The sequence below is a fragment of the Agelaius phoeniceus genome, chromosome 5 (genome assembly GCF_051311805.1).
Source record: "Agelaius phoeniceus isolate bAgePho1 chromosome 5, bAgePho1.hap1, whole genome shotgun sequence".
Taxonomy (NCBI): Eukaryota; Metazoa; Chordata; class Aves; order Passeriformes; family Icteridae; genus Agelaius; species Agelaius phoeniceus.
The window spans coordinates 70,760,792-70,783,904 of record NC_135269.1 but is presented as its reverse complement, the minus strand read 5'-3'; the positions used below and the strand labels follow the sequence as shown (position 1 = coordinate 70,783,904).

Genomic DNA, 23,113 nt, shown 5'->3' with positions numbered 1-23,113 from the left:
GCTATGGACAGAGCTGGATATTTTCACTGGTGAGGCACAAGAGGGTTTGAAGAAGGCAAAGCCCTTCTGAAAGAGTAGAAATGCCAGAGTTCAGGTTATGAAGTTCAACCAGGTCATGGAATGACTGTGGACAGGTGTTTTACAGCCCTACAAGTGCCCTGCCTTGTTCCCTCTCTCTCCATCCCTCATGAAGGCTTAGCTGAGGTACAGGTTAATTTTTATGATGGATTCACCTTGTCCATTTGCAAGCCAAGGTGCACTGATGTCTTCAGCCCTGGAGAAGTGATGAGGGGCCACACACACACTTGAGAGCCTGCAGCACCCAGGCTGGTGCCAGAATCTTCTTGGGACCCCATGGGCTGGGTGTGGAGGCAGAACAGATGGTTGTGAGTTCTGTGTTTAGAAACATGGGACAAGGAGGTGCAGCAGGAGTCAACAATTTGAGGTCATGCAGCCAGTGGAGATTCAAGCCCTGTGTCCTGCATGACATCCCCTAAAACTCTTTCCTTCTGACAGCGCCTTGTTGGAGAGCAGCACGAGCAGCACCCAAGCTGGGCTGGACATGGGAATTTGGAAATGATAGCCCAGTGGACAGGTGGAGCAGTCACACAGAGTTATCATCTGTGGGGAAAAAAAAATCTCTGCCCAAAGGGGTTGGGATGAGTCAGGCTAAGGATGCTGTAATTGAATAAAAATACTTGTGCTTTCCTGCAGTTCAGCTAATCCACATTAGCAGTTCACTCAGATTTTCTTCCCTCTGACAACAAGAGCACAGAATTGAGGGATTTTAGGGCAAAAAAAAATGCACCAGGTACATTTTTAACAAAAGATGATTTAAGTGAAATGTGCTGGCCACCTTTCCCCTCTCCACTCAGACTGACCTTCCCCCAGTCTGGCTTTAGAGAAGAGTTTATCTGGGAAGTGAATATGCAGCAGGTTGCCCTTCCCTGGGCAGATCCCTGTCTCCAAGCACACAGCAGGCTGAGGTCAGCACAGGGAGCTGAATTTTCATCAGGAACAGATCCTTTTATTGTGGTTTGCAGTTCTGGACACAGAGATCAGGAAGGAGATCAGGTTGCCCGCTCTTACCTTTATCAGGACTTTCTTTCAGCAGGTGACATCATCTTATTGATAAAGGTCAGCTCCTTTCTGAGTCATTGAATATTAGAGATGGCTGGAGGCAGGGGGAGGCAGTGATTTGATGTGACAGGGCAGGAGGGAGCACACCAGCAGTGCAGCAGGACACAGGCTGCAGGAAAGGGCCACGCCATGATCCATTGTGACAAGGGGAGAGCTGTGGATGGATGGTCCAGCAGCCTGGAGTGACCCAGCAAGGGCAGGAGAGAGAGAGGCAAAATCCTCATGGTGTGTGTGCAAATGGGACAAATATAAAGAGGCAAAACCCCCATGGTGTGTGTGCAAATGGGACAAATCCAGAGAGGCAAAAACCCCCATGGTGTGTGTGCAAATGGGACAAATCCAGAGAGATAAAAACCCCCATGGTGTGTGTGTAAATGGGACAAATCCAGAGAGGCAAAAACCCCCATGGTGTGTGTGCAAATGGGACAAATCCAGAGAGGCAAAAACCCCCATGGTGTGTGTGCAAATGGGACAAATCCAGAGAGATAAAAACCCCCATGGTGTGTGTGTAAATGGGACAAATCCAGAGAGGCAAAAACCCCCATGGTGTGTGTGCAAATGGGACAAATCCAGAGAGGCAAAACCCCCCATGGTGTGAGTGCAAATGGGACAAATACAGAGAGGTAAAAACCCCCATTTTTGCAGTGTGATATACCCCATGATGTTTGTGCAAATGGGACAAATCTAAAGAGGAAAAACCCCCATGGTGTGTGTGCAAATGGGTCAAATCCAGAGAGGCAAAAACCCCCATGGTGTGTGTGCAAATGGGACAAATCCAGAGAGGCAAAAACCCCCATGGTGTGTGTGCAAATGGGACAAATCTAAAGAGGAAAAACCCCCATGGTGTGTGTGCAAATGGGACAAATCCAGAGAGGCAAAAACCCCCATGGTGTGTGTGCAAATGGGACAAATCCAGAGAGGCAAAACCCCCCATGGTGTGTGTGCAAATGGGACAATTCCGGAAAGGGAAAAACCCCCATGGTGTGTGTGCAAATGGGACAAATCCAGAGAGGCAAAAACCCCCTTGGTGTGTGTGCAAATGGGACAAATCCAGAGAGGCAAAACCCCCCATGGTGTGTGTGCAAATGGGACAAAAACAGAGAGGCAAAACCCCCCATTGTGTGTGTGCAAATGGGACAAACCTAAAGAGGCAAAAACCCCCATGGTGTGTGTGCAAATGGGACAAATCCAGAAAGGCAAAACCCCCCATGGTGTGAGTGCAAATGGGACAAATCTACAGAGGCAAAAACCCCCATGGTGTGTGTGCAAATGGGACAAATCCAGAGAGGCAAAAACCCCCATGGTGTGTGTGCAAATGGGACAAATCCAGAGAGGCAAAAACTCCCCATGGTGTGTGTGCAAATGGGACAAATCCAGAGAGGCAAAAACCCCCATGGTGTGTGTGCAAATGGGACAAATCTAAAGAGGTAAAACCACCCATGGTGTGTGTGCAAATGGGACAAAAACAGAGAGGCAAAAACCCCCATGGTGTGTGTGCAAATGGGACAAAAACAGAGAGGCAAAAACCCCCATGGTGTGTGTGCAAATGGGACAAATCCAAAGAGATAAAAACCCCCATGGTGTGTGTGCAAATGAGACAAATCCAGAGAGGCAAAAACCCCCATGGTGTGAGTGCAACTGGGACAAATCTAAAGAGGCAAAAACCCCCCATGGTGTGTGTGCAAATGGGACAAATCCAGAGAGGCAAAAACCTCCATGGTGTGAGTGCAACTGGGACAAATCTAAAGAGGAAAAACCCCCATGGTGTGTGTGCAAATGGGACAAACCTAGAGAGGCAAAAACCCCCATGGTGTGAGTGCAAATGGGGCAAATCCAGCATCACCTTCCTTAGCTGAGGATGGGAGCATATTTATTCTGTGAGATCTTCTGACATCATGAACCTGGTCCTTTCCTTAAAGCTCATCTCATTCTCCCCCCTGCCATGGGCAGGGACACCTTCCACCATCCCAGGGAGCTCCAAACCCTGTCCAGCCTGGCCTTGGACACTTCCAGGGATCCAGGGGCAGCCACAGCTCCTCTGGGCACCTGTGCCAGGGCCTCACCTCCCTAACAGGAGAGCATTTCTTCCTGGCATCTCATCTAAACCTACTTTATTTCAACATAAAGCCATTAATTCTTTGTTTTAAGATCCAGAGCACAGCAGTCCAGGCTGGACCCAGGATGTGGATGCAGCAGAGCAGGGGAGAAGCAGCAGCAAGCAGGGACTCTGCTCTGTGGAAAAGAGCCTGTGATATCCATCACTTGCCATGTGCTGCTTGACTAACCTGAACATGCATTTAAAGACATCAGGTTTGCTCCCAGGAGATTTCTCCTTCCTCCAAAGGGCTGTTTCTCATGCATTCAGCATCCAAGCATCTTGAGGAAAGGGCTCTCTGCTCCTGCAGGCTCAGGAAGGCAGGGACAGCTGGCAGCTGTTTCCTTCCAGCCCTCTTCCTTTCCCATCCTGTGAAATTTCACACCAGCTGTGGTCACCTGTTTGATTTCTCTTTGAGTGCCTGCCTTCCTCCACAAATTAATTTTGATTATTGTCTTTCCCAGCAGGGAGGGAACTCTTAGTGGTGTGAGCCTGCAGCATTCACTCTCTTTATACTTTTCTCTTTTTCCCCTGCACTGAGGCTAATTTTGAGGCTGCCTTGCCCAAAAACAACCCTCAGACCCAGTTCTGAAGTGTCATCTCCATTACATCACAGCTGCCTGCAGACAGGGCTCGTGGCTCCCAATCCACTCAGTTACTTGTGATTAAAACTGATTGCAAACCCCATCCTGGCTGCTCAGCCCGGGAATTGGGAACATCTTCATCATTTCTGACAGCTGATCTCGAGGCCTTTAGATGAGCCTGCCTGGCAGGACAAGATCTTCACAGGCTGCTGGGAGTTGGAGAAGAATATGGATCTGTGAGAAACACGTGGTGATTTAGGGGAAAAAAAAAATATATAGGTTAGAACCTCCCCAAGCTGAAATTTGGCAAAGGAGGAGGTGAAAATAAAGCTCAGCTCTTTGGACTGCCAGGAACATCCCTAGGAACAGGTGATGGAGGAAACGGTGAAGCAGAGAAAAGCAGACCCCTGTACAGCCTTCACTCAGTTTGGGGCATCAGAAACTCATGGAATCAGTGTGAATGTTCCTGGAAAAACAAAAAAACAACTGTTTTGCTTCTTCCCAACAGCAGCAGTAGCACATCACAGTCTCAGGACTCTCCTGCACTTCTGCATCTGCTGCTGCTCCATCCTCTTCCCTTTGTGCAGCTGCAGCCAGGCAGCCCCTGCTGGGTCAGAGCAGGGCTGCAAAATTAAATTTTGCAGAGTGATGGAGCCTTAAATGTGCTCAGAGGGTATGGATCTTGCTCCAGACTGAGCTTCACCACCTTTCTGCTGGCCTGGATTTTGGCTTGATTTCGGAGTTTTATATACTTAGAATTAACTATGGACTTTACATTTAGTATATAAGAAATGTATTTTTTAAATTAATTTAGAAAATATTTTAAAACATCATAAGTATTACATATCTTTATATCATAACCCACTTGTTTTTCCCCACCCGGAATTAACTATATTATTTATTATTTATTATATAATTATATAACATTTATTTATATAATTATATAATTTATTATATAATAAATGTAATGTTTTAAATTAACATTTATTATATAATTTATTATATAATTTATTATATATTAAATTTATTATATAATAAATGTAATGTTTTAAATTAATAAACAAAATCTTGTGAAATATCATAAATATTACATATCTTTATACAATAACTCACTTGTTTTCCCCTACCTGCTCTTGTCTGAGATCCAGTGCTTTGTGTTGAACTACAGCCTGATTTCCAGAGTTTGTTCTGAGGTGACAGAAAATCCACCAGATTGCTCAGGACCTTCTCCCAGCACGTTAAATCCTCTCCCTGATTCACCTCAGTCTTTACCTCCTCCAGCCTGATTTGAGCAATGTTTTCTCTCATTTCCTCTGAAACTCCCCTGCAGAATCAGCCAAACATCCCCATAAGGAGGTGCCTCTCCAGTGTCACCCCCAGGAACCGAACGGGGTAAATTTGAGGCATTTCCCTCTCAGAGTTTGTCCTCCAGACTTCTGAGTCACTTTTGCTGCTCTCTGCTGATGTCTCTCCAAGCACTGGATGCTCCCTTGCAGGCACAGACATCAGAGCAAGGGTGTCCCCCCTTCTGCCATGCCCAGATGAGAAATGATTCTCCTCATCTCGCTCACCACGTCCCGGTTCTGCATCCAGGGGCTGAGTCAGCCCTGCTCAGGGATCTCAGGCTTTGCTCTGAGGTTTTTTTCTCAAATCATTGCATTGGAGTTGCTGCCTTCCAGCACAGATTCTCCCGCTCCTGCCCATGCTCCAAGAGATTTTTTTTTAATTAAAACAAACCTTTGCAGGGGTCTGTGCCCTGGGACCATCCAACTCAAGGCATGGAGCTGATGTGCCCCTGCCAGCAGCCCAGTCACAAAGATTGTCACCACAGAGACCCAAAAAAGTCGCATTTTCTGCATCAGCAGGGGCTCTCAGGATTTCCCTGGATCCCTGGCGGTGTCCAAGGCCAGGCTGGACAGGGTTTGGAGCAGCCTGGGACAGTGGAAGGTGTCCCTGCCATGGCAGGGGTGGCACTGGGTAGGATTTAAGGTCCCTTCCCACCCAAACCCTCCTGGGATTCTGTGTTGGTTGGAACAGGAGCTGAGCTGAGCCAGCCCAGGCACAAAAGGCGTTCGTCTCATGTTCCCCTAGAGCTCATTACCTCTGCCTCATTAGTATTCAGCTAATTTGCATACCCAGGGTGCACCGCGGGCCAGTTGCACAGCTCTGCTCAAAATTCCCATTTTTGCCATGGGAACACTTGGGTGGGGACACAGCACAGGCTGTGACACTGCCAGGGGACCCGTCTGGGGACAGCACAGGGTCAAACTGGGGGTGGCACAGGTCACCCTGTCCTATAGAGGAACATCCATGCAGTGCAGGGTCTGGGGAGGGGCACAAAGGCATCCTCTGGTTTCTCTTCAGATCGAGTAAATCTTTCGCCTTTTACTAAAGATTTCCGTGGAGAGGAACAGTCATGAGTGACTGGGAATTTTTGGTGGCTCTGCTTTGTCAGAGCTGCTCTTTTGTGGTTCAAAAATAGAGTAGATCTAGTACACTTTCCAGTACAAAGTGTTTTGGAGAGGGGGTTATGATGGGTGGGGTGGTCACCCAGGCTGTTCAAACTGAGGGAATGAATTATCTGGGTTTTTGGGAAGGATGAAAGTTTGACAAGAAGGTCTCACAGATATGGATGCTTAGCAGAAAGATTTTTAAATGTAGAGTCTGATGAAGGAGTAAAAAAGAAAGCAAGTTTTGATATAGAAGAAAAGAATTGCTGAGCCAGTCTCACTGGATAACCAAGGAGGCAAAGGGTGTGTTAGTTAGAAGGGGGTTTTATGGCTTAGAGCAAAGGATAAACCCACCCCAAACAAGAAGATGTTTTTACCAAGCACAAAGAGAGCACAGGCAAACAAGGCAGCAAATGGTGCAAGTAGAAAAAAGGTCTCAGAATTTTCCACTGCAAGAAAACTGAAAAACAACTTCTAGCTTAAACTGTAATGCACTAACTTTGGGTGATTGGAGAACAGTACCATGAATATGGTAATTACAGTAGTTATGACAGGCTGTAGATAACAGTTCAGGTATAGATTGGTTCTACTGCATGAAGATGCTCAGCAAAGAAAAGTCTATAATGCCCTGTAACCAAAACCAAAGGGTCTGCAGGGCTGCCTGCAGCTGGAGCTGACAGCTGTGGGCACAGCTCTGTCACCCACAGCCCTGGACTGCTGTGACATCAATATAATATAAATTGAATAAAATACAATAAACTGCATTTTGAAGAGCTTCCTGGAGTCCCACATCTCTCATTCAGGCTCTTACACTCCTCCCTGGACTTCTTGCAGTGATTCCAGAGGAGGCTTCAGAGATGCTGGAGCCCCTCTGCTCTGGAGCTGGGGGTGCTCACCTGGAGAGGAGGAGGCTCCAGGGAGAGCTCAGAGCCCCTGCCAGGGCCCTAAGGGGCTGATGTAAAAGGAGGTGTGTGACTTTTTACCCCAGCAGATACTGATAGTACGAGGGGAAATGGTTTTAAACTAAAACTGGGAGATTTAGGTGGGATATTGGGTAGAAATTCTTTATTGTGAGGGTGGGCAGAGAAGCGGGGGCTGCCCCTGGATCCCTGGCAGTGCCCAAGGCCAGGCTGGACAGGGTTTGGAGCAGCCTGGGACAGTGGGAGGTGTCCCTGCCATGGCAGGGGTGGCACTGGGTGGGCTTTAAGGTCCCTTCCAACCCAAACCATTCCTTGGCTCTGTTCTTACCTCTGAAGCAGCCCCTGGTGCCAAGGGAAAGAAATAGCTCCTCCTAAAGTGATGTACATCCAAAATTATGGGTAAGATTTGCCAAGTTAAGGTTGTGTGTTTACCAAAGTGGCACCTTTATCTTGAATTCAGTATGCCCACTCTTTGGGACTGTTTTCACCACAATTAATGGTGAAAGGAAGGGAAAGAAAAGGAATACTTTAGACCATTTGCACCCCTCTCCTTCAAGAAATGAGTTTCCTGCCTTTATTTTTTGCCTGCCTTCATTTCCTACCTTGATTTCCCCAAAATTTTCTGTTTACACAAGTGAAACCCAGGGTGCCCAATTTTCCCTCCCAGAAAACCCCTCCATGTCTGGGTGAAGTGTGGCATCTGTCTGAGAGCACAGGGAAATGTTTTCATGTGTTCACAGCAGCCCAGAGTCAGGTCCTGCTGCATTAATTGTGACACTGAGCATAGCACTGAATTTATTTGGAATAATAAAGGGAAGTCTCCCAGGTGGGAAGCGTCCAGGGCACACTACAGACCCTGAATGAGATGCCTGGCTTGCAAGGTCCTGGCTTGAAGTGTTTGGCTGCCAACAAATCATTGCTGGCATCTTGGCAGTGCTGTGAACACCACAGACATCCCATCTTTTCCTTTGGTTCCTGCCCTGGGAGCCTCTCTTGTCATCATCTCTTGGTCATTCTCCACAGACACAATTTGGATGCATTTGTGGCTGTGGTTGTGGTCCCCTTGCTGTTCTGGAGGCTGTAAAAATCACCTTGGAGACCTGCATGGACTTCCCTGGTGAGTGGAAAAGGCTGGAGGGAAAGATGCTTGGGTTTACAGGCTCTTAAAAATGAAAATAAACCGTGTTGCATTGGATCTGTGGGAGGTGGATGATTGTTCTCTGCAAAGGCAGAGTTTGGAGGGAGAAAACATTCCCACATCTGCTGTGGGACCTGCAAACAGTCCCTCTATGGCACAGAGTCAGAGCCACTCATCCCTCACATGAGTGGGACGAGGTGGAACAGAAATCCAGGGGAATTTGCATCACCAGGCTCACATTTTCCCTACAGCTTTTTATGGTTTAGGCTTTCAAACCCAGCCTGGCTACCCAAAGCTGACTCCTGCTTTTAAACAGCACTGAAATTGGGGGCAGAGATTCCCCCACAGGATTCCTGGGGTGCTCAGTGTCAGTGCCCAGCCAGATTTAACATGCAACCTGCAACCAAGAGGCTGCCAGGGACAAGCAGCAGCTTTGAAGGTCACCTCGCCTTCAAGTAAATAAATAAATAGCAAATAAGAAATCAGGCAGCAATGAATAAACCAGAGACATTCCACTGGCTTGGACTTGATTTTTTTTTATATATTTCTTCCCTGCTCTTTTCACTTTCACATCCTCAAAGGTTGGTGCTAATAGGAGACCCCTCTTATTGCTGATGCCCACTGCAGCACCCTGGCCTGTCTCAGAGGCCCTGGGACCAGCCCAGAGCCCAGGCTGGGAGCACAAATCCTGTCATCCCTGCAGCTGATGTCAGTCCTGATGTCAGTCCTTCTGTCAGTCCCAGCCCATGGCAGGTGGGAAGATGCTCTGCAAATGCTGGGTTTGCCTCTTAGTAGTAGGGAATTATTCCATCTGGGAATAATGTGCTCTGACTCCATGATTCAGGAATGCTGAACAAATGCTTTATTAAGCTATACCATATTACACTAATACTATGCTAAACTACATACGAAAGAGATGCTGCACTAAAGAATATTTGTGGGATTCACATTCCCCGAACCTGAGAGAAGCAGAGAAAAGAATGATCAAAACAATTCTTACCTCATTTACTGCTCCTGTGCTGGTCACAAGTGGAATGCATTGTGGAAGATTGTTTACCTGAAGGGAATTGATAATTGGATTCTGGTGTGAGTGTTTTGATTCAGTGACCAATTGAATCCAGGTGTGTGTGTGTCGGGACAGTCATGAGATTCTGTGCAGTGTGTGCAGGGTTGAGTGCTTGGCAGATTCAATTTAGATGTGATGTAACAATATAATATAATATAATATAATATAATATAATATAATATAATATAATATAATATAATATAATATAATATAATATAATATAATATAATATAATATAATATAATCATTAATTAGCCTTCTGATAAGATGGAGTCCTCCTCATCTTTCCTCCCAGACATCAGGCAAAAATATCACCTATAAATACTAAAGAGATACTATACTAAACAGATACTCAAGAAAAACCCATGACTGCCTCCAACCATCACAACACAGCTTTTACCCAACTGGCCAATCAATCCAAACAACCCTCACCTTCAGCAAACAATCTCCATAACACATTCCACACGTGCCAAACAACAGGAGCAGCAGGGAGAGATAAGAATTGTTTTGTCTTCTTCTCTGAGCCTCTCACTGCCTTCCTCAGGAGAAATCCTGGAGAGAGAATTATAAGTACCACAGTCTTTGCCTTTTACACCACAATCCTCCTTGCTGAAGGGAAGTGGTGGTGCCAGGTGTTTGTTTTCCTGCTCCTCCCTGCCGTGCCTAATGAGATCCTGGCTCTGCAAGCTCGGAGTTGACTTTTTCCAGCAGTTCTTGCAGCATGGCCACATGGCCACTGACGAGACAGTCTGAAATCACACAGGGAGCTGTTCCAGAGCTATTTCTGATTGTGTTGGTGCCATGCTGGACCCATCTGCTGCCTCTGAAGGGCTGCTCACAGAAGAAGCGCAGGAGATGGAGATTTGCTTCAGCTCCTTCTTCTTGATCAGAGAGGCTCACAGCCAAGGGAGGGCTGTGCCTCACCTCTCAGAGAGCCCAGGTTTCTTGGGCACCCATCCATCATTAATTATCAGTAATTTTCCTTTTCCTTCATCACTTTTTTTTTTTTTCTTTTAAGAGCCACATCCAGTGGCTCTCTGCAGGCAGGAATCTGGGTGAGCTGACAGGACAGTTTCCCAGGGATGGTCTCCATGTGTAGATGCTGCACTAATTGAGCCCAGTGCTGTCCCAAAAGGGACAACGCTCACTTAGGCAAATTTTTGTCGTGCTCCAGGTCACAAAACTCATTTCCTGGCATCAGACTTGGAAAACAGCACATTGAGGGGCATGACATTCCTAGCTGCCAACCAGCACAGCCTTACCAGGACTCAATATTTTGCCCATGTCACTGGCTACTCCCACAGGCAGTCCAGCAGAAGCCAGAGGTGGATGACAGGGAAGTTTTGTTCCTCTTAAAGAAATGCACCCTTGAAACGTGCTCCTCTTCACAGATCTTTCCTTTTTGGTCTGCGTGTCACTGAAACTTTTGAAAGGAGACCAAACCATCCAGATGGAGTTGAGGCTCAGGACACTCAATCAGCATCTCACATTGCTGCTTTCCACCTCTCCCCTTTGTGCTGGATAGATTTATATATCTATAAAAATAAGGGATCCCATATACTTTAGGATCCCTGACCAGAAATGTGAGGAAGAGCTCTCATTCCCCAGCAGTGTGAAGAGGAGCTCTCCATATTCTATGGGAAAATTCCATGTTTTTCTGCAGGCTTGTAACCATGGAGTTCATCCTGCAGTGCAAGGAAAAGCAGGATGCCTGGTTAGGGAAAGCCCTAACCCTGAACCCCATATAGTAAGAAACTATAACTTCTAGAAGCAATAAAAAGAGCATCCCTGAGGGAATGAGGGACTGTGGGGACAGGCAACAGATCTTGTAGACACTCTAGGAATAAACAAAACTGGTTTTGTTATTAAAGAAATACAACCTGGTGATGTTTTCTTCTTTCTGTTGTAGCAGGAAGATGTCTCAGTTTCTTCACATCACAATGAACAGAGTGCCCAGAGCAGCTCTGGGTGCTCCTGGATCCCTGGAAGTGTCCAAAGCCAGGCTGGATGGGGCTTGGAGCACCCTGGGATGGTGGAAGGTGTCCCTGCCCATGGCAGAGGGGGCACTGGATGATCTTTAAAGTCCCACCCAAACCATTCCATGATTTTATGATAACCAACCCTTTCCCCATGAGTTAATGTGTGTGATGACCAACACTGGGAACAACCAAGCTGACACATCTGCTAACTCCTCACCTCATGGGCACATCCATCACCTCAGGCTGATCCACCCCTCCAAGCAGCTGCTTCCCAGCCCTGCACTGAGATGTTCCCAGCAGGAGCATTGTCACTTCCAGCTTTCCCAGCAGCCCAGGACGGACAATGAGGATCCCAACATAAATCAGAACCCACCAAAGCTCTCCATTCCCTACCTGCGGCTCTGAATGGGGTGGATCCAGGCCTGACCCTCCCTACATGAGTGGCAGTGCCTGTGTCCCCAGACTGGCAGGAGTTGTCTCCTGTCGGGTCCGGCTGTCTGTCTCTGCCCCAACACGGGTAGGGCGGTTCTTGGGTGGACGCGATTCAAAGGACGAGTCTGGACTCTTCAGCTTTTCCATCTTCAGGTTGTTTATTATTTCTTATCTACAAAATTTTCTGTCTGCCCAACAGAGGTCTGATCTGCAAGCAGCCACAGGCACTCTCTGACCACCTACGGGGCGGTCATGTCTTTTTATACTAAAACCTACGTATACAATATTTACCTTTATTTCCCAATGCTTTTCACCCATGTTAGCAAGTGCACCTTCACCATAAACCAATCCCCAAGTGCCAACATCATCACAGGAGATGGAGGACAAGAAGAAGAAAGAAGAAGGACGAGACACGCCCTGATCCCTCCATCTTGTCTCCATAACCCCCCTGTACCAAAAACCTTAAAGTTTATATCTCACCCTCTAAATGTGTCCCTCTTACACCCTTCACTCTAAAGTGATTCTCTTGTCCTCAAACTCTTGTTACTTCTGTGGATGGATCAAAATCAAGCCACCAAACACTCTTGGCAACATTCCAGGGTTTTCGAGACCCCCAAGGGTTCTCCTGGCATCTCTGGACATCTGGAACGATGTGCTGAGATCCCACAGTCTCCTAGAAAGTAGAAAGTGGCTGGCAGGAGACCAGGTGATCTTGTCCTGATTTCCTCACTATTGACTCTTCCCCAATTAACATGATAATTGTTACCCTGTGGACCAGACATGATTAATCAGTAATTTTCCTCTTCCTTCCTTAGTTTTTTTTTTCTTTTTATTTAAGAGCAGCTGGGAAATGTCATTCTCTCCTCCAGTAGAGTTTGAAAGCTCCTCCATCTGGACAATCAAATTCCCGATTTTGTAAACACAGGGAAAGGAGGAGGGACCAGAAGAATGGGGATCCCCAGGGAGCCCCTCCACACCCCTCCTGTCCCTGCCTGAGGTGACTTTCTGCCCCTTCCCTCATTGTCCTGGCCTTTAGGAGCAGAGCCAGCCACTCCACTGAAGGGGAACTGAATAAGTGACTGTAAATTAAAATTAACATCCAGCAGCAAGGAGTACAAAGCCATGATTAATGGCCTTTTAATGCTCCACTGTTCCACACTCAGAGCACTTTGTTTTAATGGTGCATGTGGGGCATGGAGGATGAAAAGTGAGTAGATGTGAGAACAAAGCACATCTCAGGAATTCTCACCTTTAAGAAGAGATAATCCAGCTCTCTTTAGCTTAGAATTACACAGAGAAGCCTCATATCCACCTCATCTCATCAAGTGCATCACAACTAAAAATGGAAGGGAGCAAAGTCATTAAAAGAAATGTCCTCTAACCAGCACTTACCCAGATAATTGTTTTTCTGCTTTGGGTTTAATTATAATGTGGGCCAATTGATTAATTGAGTAAGTTTCTATAACCTCCTCCACCCTTGCCCTAAGGAAGGCTCCAGTCAGACTTGCTGAATGATAATTATTTGTCTTTCAGCCTGTTTTAAGAGTTACAGCTTCTTCAGGGCCATGTCCATGGGTAACACTTCCAGCTGTTCATCATCCCATGTGTTGATATGTGCCAATAATTATCCACATCAAGTGGCTACAGGAAAACTTGGAAGGGCCATGCAGGCAGCAGTCATTCTTAAACAATCCTTTTTTTTTTCTTTTTTTTTTTTCTTTTATTTTAAATTAAAAATTGCCTCCTAAAAGCATTTTCAAATAACTTCTGTCCAAGAACATGATCACACCACGCTCAAGTTTATCCAGTGTGACTGCAGCCAGCACCTAATGACAAGTTGTGATTTGCAGCAGGGATGATCAAGGTCAAACTGGATGAAAGTGTGATCAAGTGAGATAGCTATTAGTGAGATAGTTATTAGTGAGTGAGATAGTTATTAGTGAGTGAGATACTTATTAATGATCCCCTCAGCTCTTGGAATAGCTACTCCACCTGCTGTTCTGTGATGAGTAGACCTTTCCTCGTGATCCAGTCTGGATGACTTTTGGAAAAATGAATCAGGTTCTTCAGGCATTATCTCGACTGTAATAACTCAGATTATTGATTCCCCTGGAGCAGATTTTCCCTGGGGAGGAAAGGGTTGGATGAGGAGTTCATGTGGTGATGTCCACACGCAGATTCCTGCAGCTGCTGGGATGAGCTCCATCCTTCCACTCAGGCTGACCACACGACCTTTGGCTTTGGGAAGAATCTGCTTCAAAACCCTCCTGCTCAATAATGCACTGCAAAAGGTCTCTGGTGATACAGATCCCTGCACTTCCCCAGGGATAAACTCCTGCTAAAGGAATAATCTGCATCAAAGACAGACTGTTAGAAAGAGAGCAGCAATACAACAGCATCAAACTTGGCAAGTGGCTCCTCCAGGAAACCAAAGCATTTTGAATTTTACAGCTCCCCACCACACTGACCTTGCTGAGGTTTCTTTTTTTTATTTTGCAGGAACAAGTACAGGGAGATTTATACCCGGGAATATTGCTTGACACAAATTGAATGGTGGGTATAATTATGTATAAAAGCTCTCTTGTTGCAGAAAAAAAAAAAAAATCTGGTTTGTGGGTTAAAAAAGGAAAACAAAGCCAGTCTATTCCACAGTCAGACAGAGGAGATGTTTGTTAGTGCTGCTATTGATCAGTAACTATGGCAAAGCCCTGAGAAGCTCTAATATGAGTTTAATACAAGGAGTAACTGCATGATCTCATTGCAGGATTCATGATCCAGAGCAGGATTTGAGCTGCTGATGGCCAAATCTTTGACCTCCTCTGCTCCCCTTGAAAATATCTACTGGCAAAAACTCCTTGACAGTCTCTTGGTGCAGCTGGTAGCCCTGGATTCCCAGCTGGTTCCCCTGGGGAGTGCAGAGGTCCAGCTGGTTTTTCTGGAAGGGAGGCTCTTCTGGAGCATCCCACGTCGTTCTGGATGGCAGAATGTGCACAGCACTGCTTCCATCCCAGCTGGGAAAGCTGACAGCACTGGGAACTCTACCAAGCACAGGAATAGCAAACAGGATGCTGTGATGGCTGACAAAGGCAGGGAAATATCCAAAGGAGGCAAATCACCAGCCCATGTAGCCCATAAACCTGATGGTACCACATTTTGGAATTTTGGAATCAATACTTCACCACCACAGGCTATCTCCCTACAAAATCAGAGCACATTTGGGATCTACCTGGGGCCTCTTCAGGGCTCAGTGCCCCAACAAACTTCTTGAGAGATTTTGGGTTTTTAAGAGGTTTTGGGTTTCTCCTTGGGAAAACTTTGGCAAAGCAGGAGGACACATATTCTATGAGTGGTGTTATTTTCATGGCAGTGCTGCTGATGGTACCAGGAAGGGTTTGCAAACAGCAGGAACACTTGTTGTAGGGTAAGAGGCTCATCACTGGTTTGATGAAGCCTGAAAACACATCCCATGTCCCAACATACTCTGCTCAGGAATCACTGGCAAAGGCTGGGGACAGCTTTTCTCTGCTGTGCTCTTACCAAAGCTCTGGGTTTTTGGAGTAAAATTGTGATTCTCCCCCTTTGTAAGATGGGGAAGGCACCTGTGCCAGCTCACTGCTGCTCTCCCTCCATCTCATCCCATTTATGCTGATACCACTCACTCACATCCACACACAGATGTGATCCTCACAGTTTTCCCTTGTGAAAATGGAAAGTATTCCAAAATGGAAGGTATTCCACCTGGGAGGCATGGGATGGATTATACCAGTCTGGCACATCAGATCCTGATGACTAAAAAATGCAGAACATTCATAAATTTCAGAATTCTCATGCCTGAACCTTTCTCCCTGCTGTCTTGGTCAAGATCTCTGGATGTTTTGGAAGAGAGACAACTTGCCAAAGTGGAATAATTTGCACTTCAGTGTAAACTGAATTCATCCTGAGTGCTGCTCTTTCTCTAATTTTCCTGTAAGTGTCAACCCCATCCATGTATTTATGCACAGGAGTGACCTCCCTGACAGAAAATCAGCATAGTTAGAGAGATGGAGAGTGCTGAGATTGTGGAATCATAGAATCATGGAATGTTTTGGGGTTGGAAAGGACCTTAAAGATCATTTAGTTCCATCTCCCTGCCATGGGCAGGGACACCTCCCACTATCCCAGGGTGCTCCAAGCCCTGTCCAGCCTGGCCTTGGACACAGATATGTTGTGTTACATGCTCCATTCATTAGAGCCAGCAAGCAGATCTGCTAATTGCAGGGGTCCAGGGGCAGCCACAGCTTCTCTGGGCACCCTCTGCCAGGGCCTCCCCACCCTGACAGGGAAGAATTTCTTCTTAAAATTCCAATCTAACCCCATTCTCTGTCAGTCTAAAGCCATTCCCCCTGTCCTGTCCCCCCTGCTCTTGCCCATCACCCCTGCTCTCTCTCTGTCTGCAGGAACCACCCAGTCCACCATGGCACAAACCTTCCCCTGCTGCTCAGACCCTGTTCATCACCTCTGCCTTAACTTCCCTTTTCATTCCAGCCCTCCCCTGCTGACAAGGGGTGTGACAGTGTTCACAGGGGTCTTAGGATGAAGGAAGAGATGAGAATGTTGACTCCATGTTTCAGAAGGCTTGATTTATTATTTTATGATATATATTATATTTAAACTATACTAAAAGAATAGAAGAAAGGATTTAATCAGAAGGCTGGCTGAGAATAGAAAAAGAATGAATAACAAAGGCTTGTGACTGACCAGACAGTCTGGACAGCTGGACTGTGATTGGCCATTAATTAGAATCAACCCACATGGACCAATTAAAGATGCACCTGTTGCATTCCACAGCAGCAGATAACCATTGTTTACATTTTGTTCCTGAGGCCTCTCAGCTTCTCAGGAGAAAAAATCCTAAAGAAAGGATTTTTCATAAAATGTGTCTGTAACAAAGGGCTCTCTGTGGCTGTCACTTGCCAAGGGATCTCTCCTGCAGATATGATGTGTTACACACTCCATTCATCACAGCCAGCTTGCAGACCTGCAAATTGCATGGCCAGACCTACAGAGGGCCTGACAAACTGCACTGGAGGGCAGCTCCTTCCCTCCAGCATTCATCTTCCCCTCCTCAGTCCCTGCGTCTCCCCATCAGCTCTGTGGCTGTCCCAGGGCTCACTCACCTCCCCACTGCTCTGGGTTTTCCCTTATCTGCTTTGCTGTGATGCCAATCTGAGATTCATGGCTCACTCCCAGCACAGGGACTCAGGACCCAGCAGCAACAGGCAAATAGATCATGTCCTAATGAAGGGAAGCTTCCTCTGAGCCACTCTGGCGCCTTTGCCAGCAGTTCTTCACCAGGACAGCGCTGGGCACAAAGATATTAAAGTAAAGAGTTACTGGAACATAAGTGGTGGCAATGATCAGCCCCTGACACCAAAAATAATGTGAATATTACTACTCCTAACAAAACAAACCTGTTCACGTGGCAGGCTGGTGAGTGGGCTGAGTTCCCATGGCAACTGTCGGGCGCTGGAGCTTGTAGGAAGAAAGTAAATATTCCGTTTGAAATGGTTCAGATTCCTGCCACCAAGTTCACACAGCACGGAAACATTCATCAGATCCCTTCGTTAGCAGCACAAAATGCCCCCCATCCCCCCTGGCAGCTTCCCAGACTGAATAATCCATGTCTGCTCTGCCTTTGAGGGCTGAAACTCGCACAGAGGTTTTAGGGAAGGGATTCCAGATGTTGGATGCTTTCACTCGAGCTGTCTGCCTACTCCTCCCCTTCAGCCCTCCTTGCTGTTGGCTCCCTGTTCCCTCCTGAGGTGGGAGCAGGAGCTCCATCAGGATTTCTGCTGCTCCCTTTGGGTGTGGCACAGGCAGCCCGGAGCCCCTCCCTGGGCAGCCCAGTGCTGCACACATCTGTGTCGCTGTCATATTTTCTGAAAAATCCTCTTTGCCCAGGCTTCTTCTCCTGGGAAGAAGCTAAGAAGCCTCAGAGAAAAATGAAAACAATAATTATCTGGTTCGCTTCTCCTGTGTTTTGCTACTTTAGAATGTAGCTTAGACATTTTTTACCAACAGGTGAATATTTAATTAGTTCCATGTGAATTGTTTTAACTTAATGGCCAATCAGGGTCAACTGTGTCAGGACTCTGGAAGGAGTCATAGGTTTTTATTATTGATTCTTGTGAAGCCTTGTATCTGTATCCTTCTCTTTCTTTAGTATAGTTTAATAATATTTTATATTCTTTATATTTATATTCATAATATAAATAGTTTTGTTTAGTAAATAGTTTTTAGTATAGTTTTATAATAATATTTTATCATATTTATATTTATATTTATATTTATATTTATATTTATATTTATATTTATAGTATTTTTAGTATAGTTTTATAAATATAATATATATTATAATATATATTATAATATAATATAATTATATATAATATATTATAATATAATATAATTATAAATATATATTATATATTATATATTATATATTATATATTATATATTATATATTATATATTATATATTATAATATAATATAATATAATTATAATATAATATAATATAATATAATATAATATAATATAATATAATATAATATAATATAATTATGAATATAATAATAACAACAATATAATATAATATAATATAATATAATATAATATAATATAATATAATATAATATAATATAATATAATATAATATAATGTCATAAAATAATAAACCAGCCTTCTGAAAATATAGTCAGATTCATCTCTTCCCTCATCCTAAAAACCCTTACAACACACATCTGGACTTCAGGACTTGTAGATGGATAGAATATAAGAAAATAAAGATAGTGTAGAAAGTAATCTTACCCCTAAGGAGAGAACAGTATGGAATCCCTGCAATAAGATGACAACAAGGACTGGCTTTTGATGGATTTCTCCAGAATTGTGGAATCTGGCCTTAAGGCTGAAAAAGACCTCCAGTGTCATCAAGTCCAACTTCTGACCAAACAACAGCGACTAAACCACAGTCCTGAGTGCCACATCCAGTCATTAGTGACACCTCCAGCCATTAAAATATTATTAAAGTATTGCCCAGGGGTGGGGATGGATGATTTGTGCCTTTGCCTCTCGCACAGCTCCTTCCAGGGGACAGAGGAGTTGTTGCAATGTTGATTTAACTCAGTGAGAAAGAAATCCAGGGCACTGCAATGCCAAGGACTCGGAGAGAGCTCTCACAGAAACCAATGTCCTCAGTAAACGCTGTAGGGACAGCACAGAAAGGGTTTGGCTGTGGGATTTCCTTCGTGGTGGAGCTAATGGTGCTTATCCTCAGAAAGAACTGGAAATTGCAGCTCACAGGTTCACCTGCCTCTGTGCAGATCCACCCAAGCTCTTCTGAGGAACTTTCTGGTGATGGCAGCTCACGGCTCAGGACAAAGCCAGTTGCATCCAGAAATTCTGATGGGGAAAAAAAGGTGATTAAATCATCTTTCTGTAGTTTCAATGTACCAACACTCCCCCGAGCCCCCTCCATCCCTCTCCCCCTTTGATACCTTCTTCCACAAGGCTGAGATAACCTTTGACACCCAGAACAAGCATTCCTGTGTTAGATTATTGAGGGATTTGAATAGGAATGGCAGCACCCACCTCAAGCCCAAAAGCAGCCCTTGAAGTGCTCAGCCCTGGCAGAAGGGATGGTCAGGAAATTCTTCTGCTCTCCACAACATGTAGGGTCAAGGACCTGTGGTTGTCACCTATACCCAAGCTGTGTGTCCCCAGCATGGTCAGGAGGGTGGTGGGGACAAGGAGAGGTCACAGCTCTCCCGAACCCACCAGGGAAAGGGAGATTTAAGGAGTTTTTGGGGAATGCAGCCACCCACCAGTCCACCCACAGCACCTGCAGGGTGCAGAGGGCCTGGAGAGAGGGAGACCATCAGTTCTCCTGCTCTGGAGCATGGCCAGATCCCTGAGTCAGTGTATAAAAACCACTGGGAATGAAAATAAATTTGATTTCGTATTTGGTTTGCAGAATCAGAGGGTCAGACATCCAGCCTGCCTCTGTGCCACATCCTTCTCTCTTCTGAGGAGGTGGGAAAAGAAAAATCCTTCACTTCTCTGCTGGGAAACAGAGACATAGTGACTTGTCCAGGGCAAGCAAGGGAAAGGAAGATTCACACATTTCATTAAAGGCTGGTGCCTGCAGCTACTTCTGCTCTGTGCACCCTGTACATTGCTGAAAAATCACCTCTGTGAGAGAGAGCTCCTCTCAGGACAGGCCAGATTAATCAGGACCCAGGAGTCGCCATCTCCTCCTTGGCAATGAACTGGAGCTGCACATGCTGAGCTCTGACAGGAAATAAACTCAGTTAATTCCAGCCAGGAAAAGTGGGAATAGATCCAGACTTGGATCTCTGTCCAGCAAACCCAGCCTGACCGTGATGTGCTACCTCCCCTTTCTCATGGAAAGCACCAGGGCAGGAATGTTCCTGGGGATAGCAACACAAGCTCTGCCAGGGTTTTGGGGTTTGGAAGCTCCTGAAATAGTTTGAGTTTTTTAGTTTTAATTTTAGTCTCAGTTTTAGGGTTTTTTTTTTATTTTTAGTTTTAGTGTTTTAGTTTTAGCTTTAGTTTTTTAGTTTTAGTTTCAGTTTTTTAATTTTAGGTTCAGTTTTAGTTTTAGTTTTTTAGTTTTAGTTTAAGTTTCAGTTTTTTAAGTTTAGTTTGTTTTAGTTTTAGTTTTTTAGTTTTAGCTTCAGTTTTTTAGTTTTAGTTTTAAATTTTACTTTCAGCTTTTAAATTTTAGTTTCAGGTTTAGGTTTTTTTTAGTTTTAGTTTTTTCATTTCAGTTTTAGTTTTTTAATTTTAGTTTCAGTTTTAGGTTGGTTTAGGTTTAGTTTTAGTTTTTAGCTTTAGTTTTTTAGTTTTAGTTTTAGTTTTAATTTCAGTTTTTTAAATTTAGTTTCAGTTTTAGTTTTAGCTTTAGTTTTTTAGTTTTAGTTTCAGTTTTTTAATTTTAGTTTCAGCTTTAGGTTTTTTTTAGCTTTAGTTTTTTCATTTCAGTTTTAGTTTTTTAATTTCAGTTTCAGTTTTAGGTTTTCTTAGTTTTAAGCTGTTTTAGTTTTAGTTCTACTTTTTTATTTTTAGCTTCAGTTTTAGGTTGTTTTAGGTTTAGTTTTAGTTTTTAGTTTTAGTTTTTTAGTTTTAGTTTTAATTTCAGTTTTTTAAGTTTAGTTTCAGTTTTAGTTTGTTTTAGTTTTAGTTTTTTAGTTTTAGTTTCAGTTTTTAAATTTTAGTTTCAGCTTTAGGGTTTTTTTTAGTTTTAGTTTTTTCATTTCAGTTTTAGTTTTTTAATTTCAGTTTCAGTTTTAGGTTTTCTTAGTTTTAGGCTGTTTTAGTTTTAGTTTTAGTTGTAGTTTTTTAATTTTAGTTTTAGCTTTAGGTTGTTTTAGGTTTAGTTTTAATTTTTAGTTTTAGTTTCAGTTTTTTAATTTTAGTTTCAGCTTTAGGTTTTTTTTTAGTTTTAGTTTTTTCATTTCAGTTTTAGTTATTTAATTTCGGTTTCAGTTTTAAGTTTTCTTAGTTTTAGGCTGTTTTAGTTTTAGTTCTAGTTTTTTATTTTTAGTTTCAGTTTTAAGTTGTTTTAGGTTTAGTTTTAGTTTTTAGCTTTAGTTTTTTAGTTTTAGTTTTAATTTCAGTTTTTAAGTTTAGTTTCAGTTTTAGTTAGTTTTAGTTTTAATTTTAGTTTAGTTTCGGTTTTAGTTTTAGTTTTAGTTTGTTTTAGTTTTAATTTTAGTTTAGTTTCGGTTTTAGTTTTAGTTTTAGTTTGTTTTAGTTTTTTAATTTTAGGTCCAGTTTTAGTTTTAGTGTTTTAGTTTTAGTTTCAGTTTTTTAATTTTAGTTTCAGCTTTAGGTTTCTTTTAGTTTTAGTTTTTTCATTTCAGTTTTAGTTTTTTAATTTCAGTTTCAGTTTTAGGTTTTCTTAGTTTTAGGCTGTTTTAGTTTTCGTTCTAGTTTTTTAATTTTAGTTTCAGTTTTAGGTTGTTTTAGTTTTAGTTTTAGTTTTTAGCTTTAGTTTTTTAGTTTTAGTTTTAATTTTAGTTTTTTAAGTTTAGTTTCAGTTTTAGTTTGGTTTAGTTTTAGTTTTTAGTTAAAGCTTTAGTTTTTAGTTTTAGTTTCAGTTTTTTAATTTTAGTTTCAGCTTTAGGTTTTTTTTTAGTTTTAGTTTTTTCATTTCAGTTTTAGTTATTTAATTTCAGTTTCAGTTTTAATTTTTCTTAGTTTTAGGCTGTTTTAGTTTTCGTTCTAGTTTTTTATTTTTAGTTTCAGTTTTAGGTTGTTTTAGGTTTAGTTTTAGTTTTTATTTTAGTTTTTTAGTTTTAGTTTTAATTTTAGTTTTTTAAGTTCAGTTTCAGTTTTAGTTTGTTTTAGTTTTAGTTTTTTTAGTTTTAGCTTTAGTTTTAGTTTAGTTTTAGTTTTAGTTTTAATTTTAGTTTAGTTTTAGTTTTAGTTTTAATTTTAGTTTAGTTTTAGTTTTAGTTTTAGCTTTAGTTTTAGTTTTAGTTTTAGTTTTAGTTCTAGTTTTAGTTTTAGCTTTAGTTTTAGTTTTAGTTTGCATGCTCTGGTGCAATTCCCAGGCATGATTTGAGGCTTGGCCATGGATATGTGCAGCCACCTCAGGCAGCAGCTTTGGAACTGGGCATTGTTTGTTTGTTTTTAAGTAATTTTCAAGTATCTGAACTAGATAGGGCACAAATACTGAAAAAAAAGAGATTTTATTGAACCCAAGGACTTCAGAACCAGCCTCTGGAGACACCAGAACTGCAGAAAGTTGGGGAAAAGAGGCTTCAAAATGGACTGATTTTCCAAGAAAAAAGTGGATGGTGCTTAACTTGTGTTTGCAAATGATGTCTCTGACTGGTGAGATTCTGATCCAAGGGAAATGTGATGGCTCCTGTGCGATATTAGGGGGAAATGAGGCCAGGGAAGGGACAAGAGGGTGACCTGAGGACATCTGGCAGCAGGGAGAAACGGGAGGCAAGAGCAGGAGCACAGAGTGTCAGCAGGCAGGGACAGAAGTGAGCAACCCTTCAGCCTGAGGACATCCAAGTTCTCACTCAGCTCCTAAAATTCATGGAGGGGGATTAAAGGCAGCGTTAATATGCATGCAGCAGCGTGCTGCTCCTCTGTGATCTCCTGACTCCGGTATTTTTAGAAAATTTGGGTTGCTGAGGAGCAGAACCTGTCCCTCAGGGTTTGTCTGCCTGTTGGGATCCTTGCCCTGCCTAATGAAATCGTGAGAGGGAGGGGAGGACATTGACCACTGTGGGG

General features: G+C 43.5%; 1 non-coding gene across 1 annotated transcript; it reads left to right on the top strand.

The window, feature by feature from the left end:
• Positions 1-6,163: 6,163 nt before the first annotated feature.
• LOC129120130 (U5 spliceosomal RNA) lies at positions 6,164-6,278 on the top strand. Its single transcript, XR_008534191.2, has one exon. It is a non-coding gene; the product is annotated as a U5 spliceosomal RNA (small nuclear RNA).
• The last annotated feature ends 16,835 nt before the right edge of the window (positions 6,279-23,113 follow it).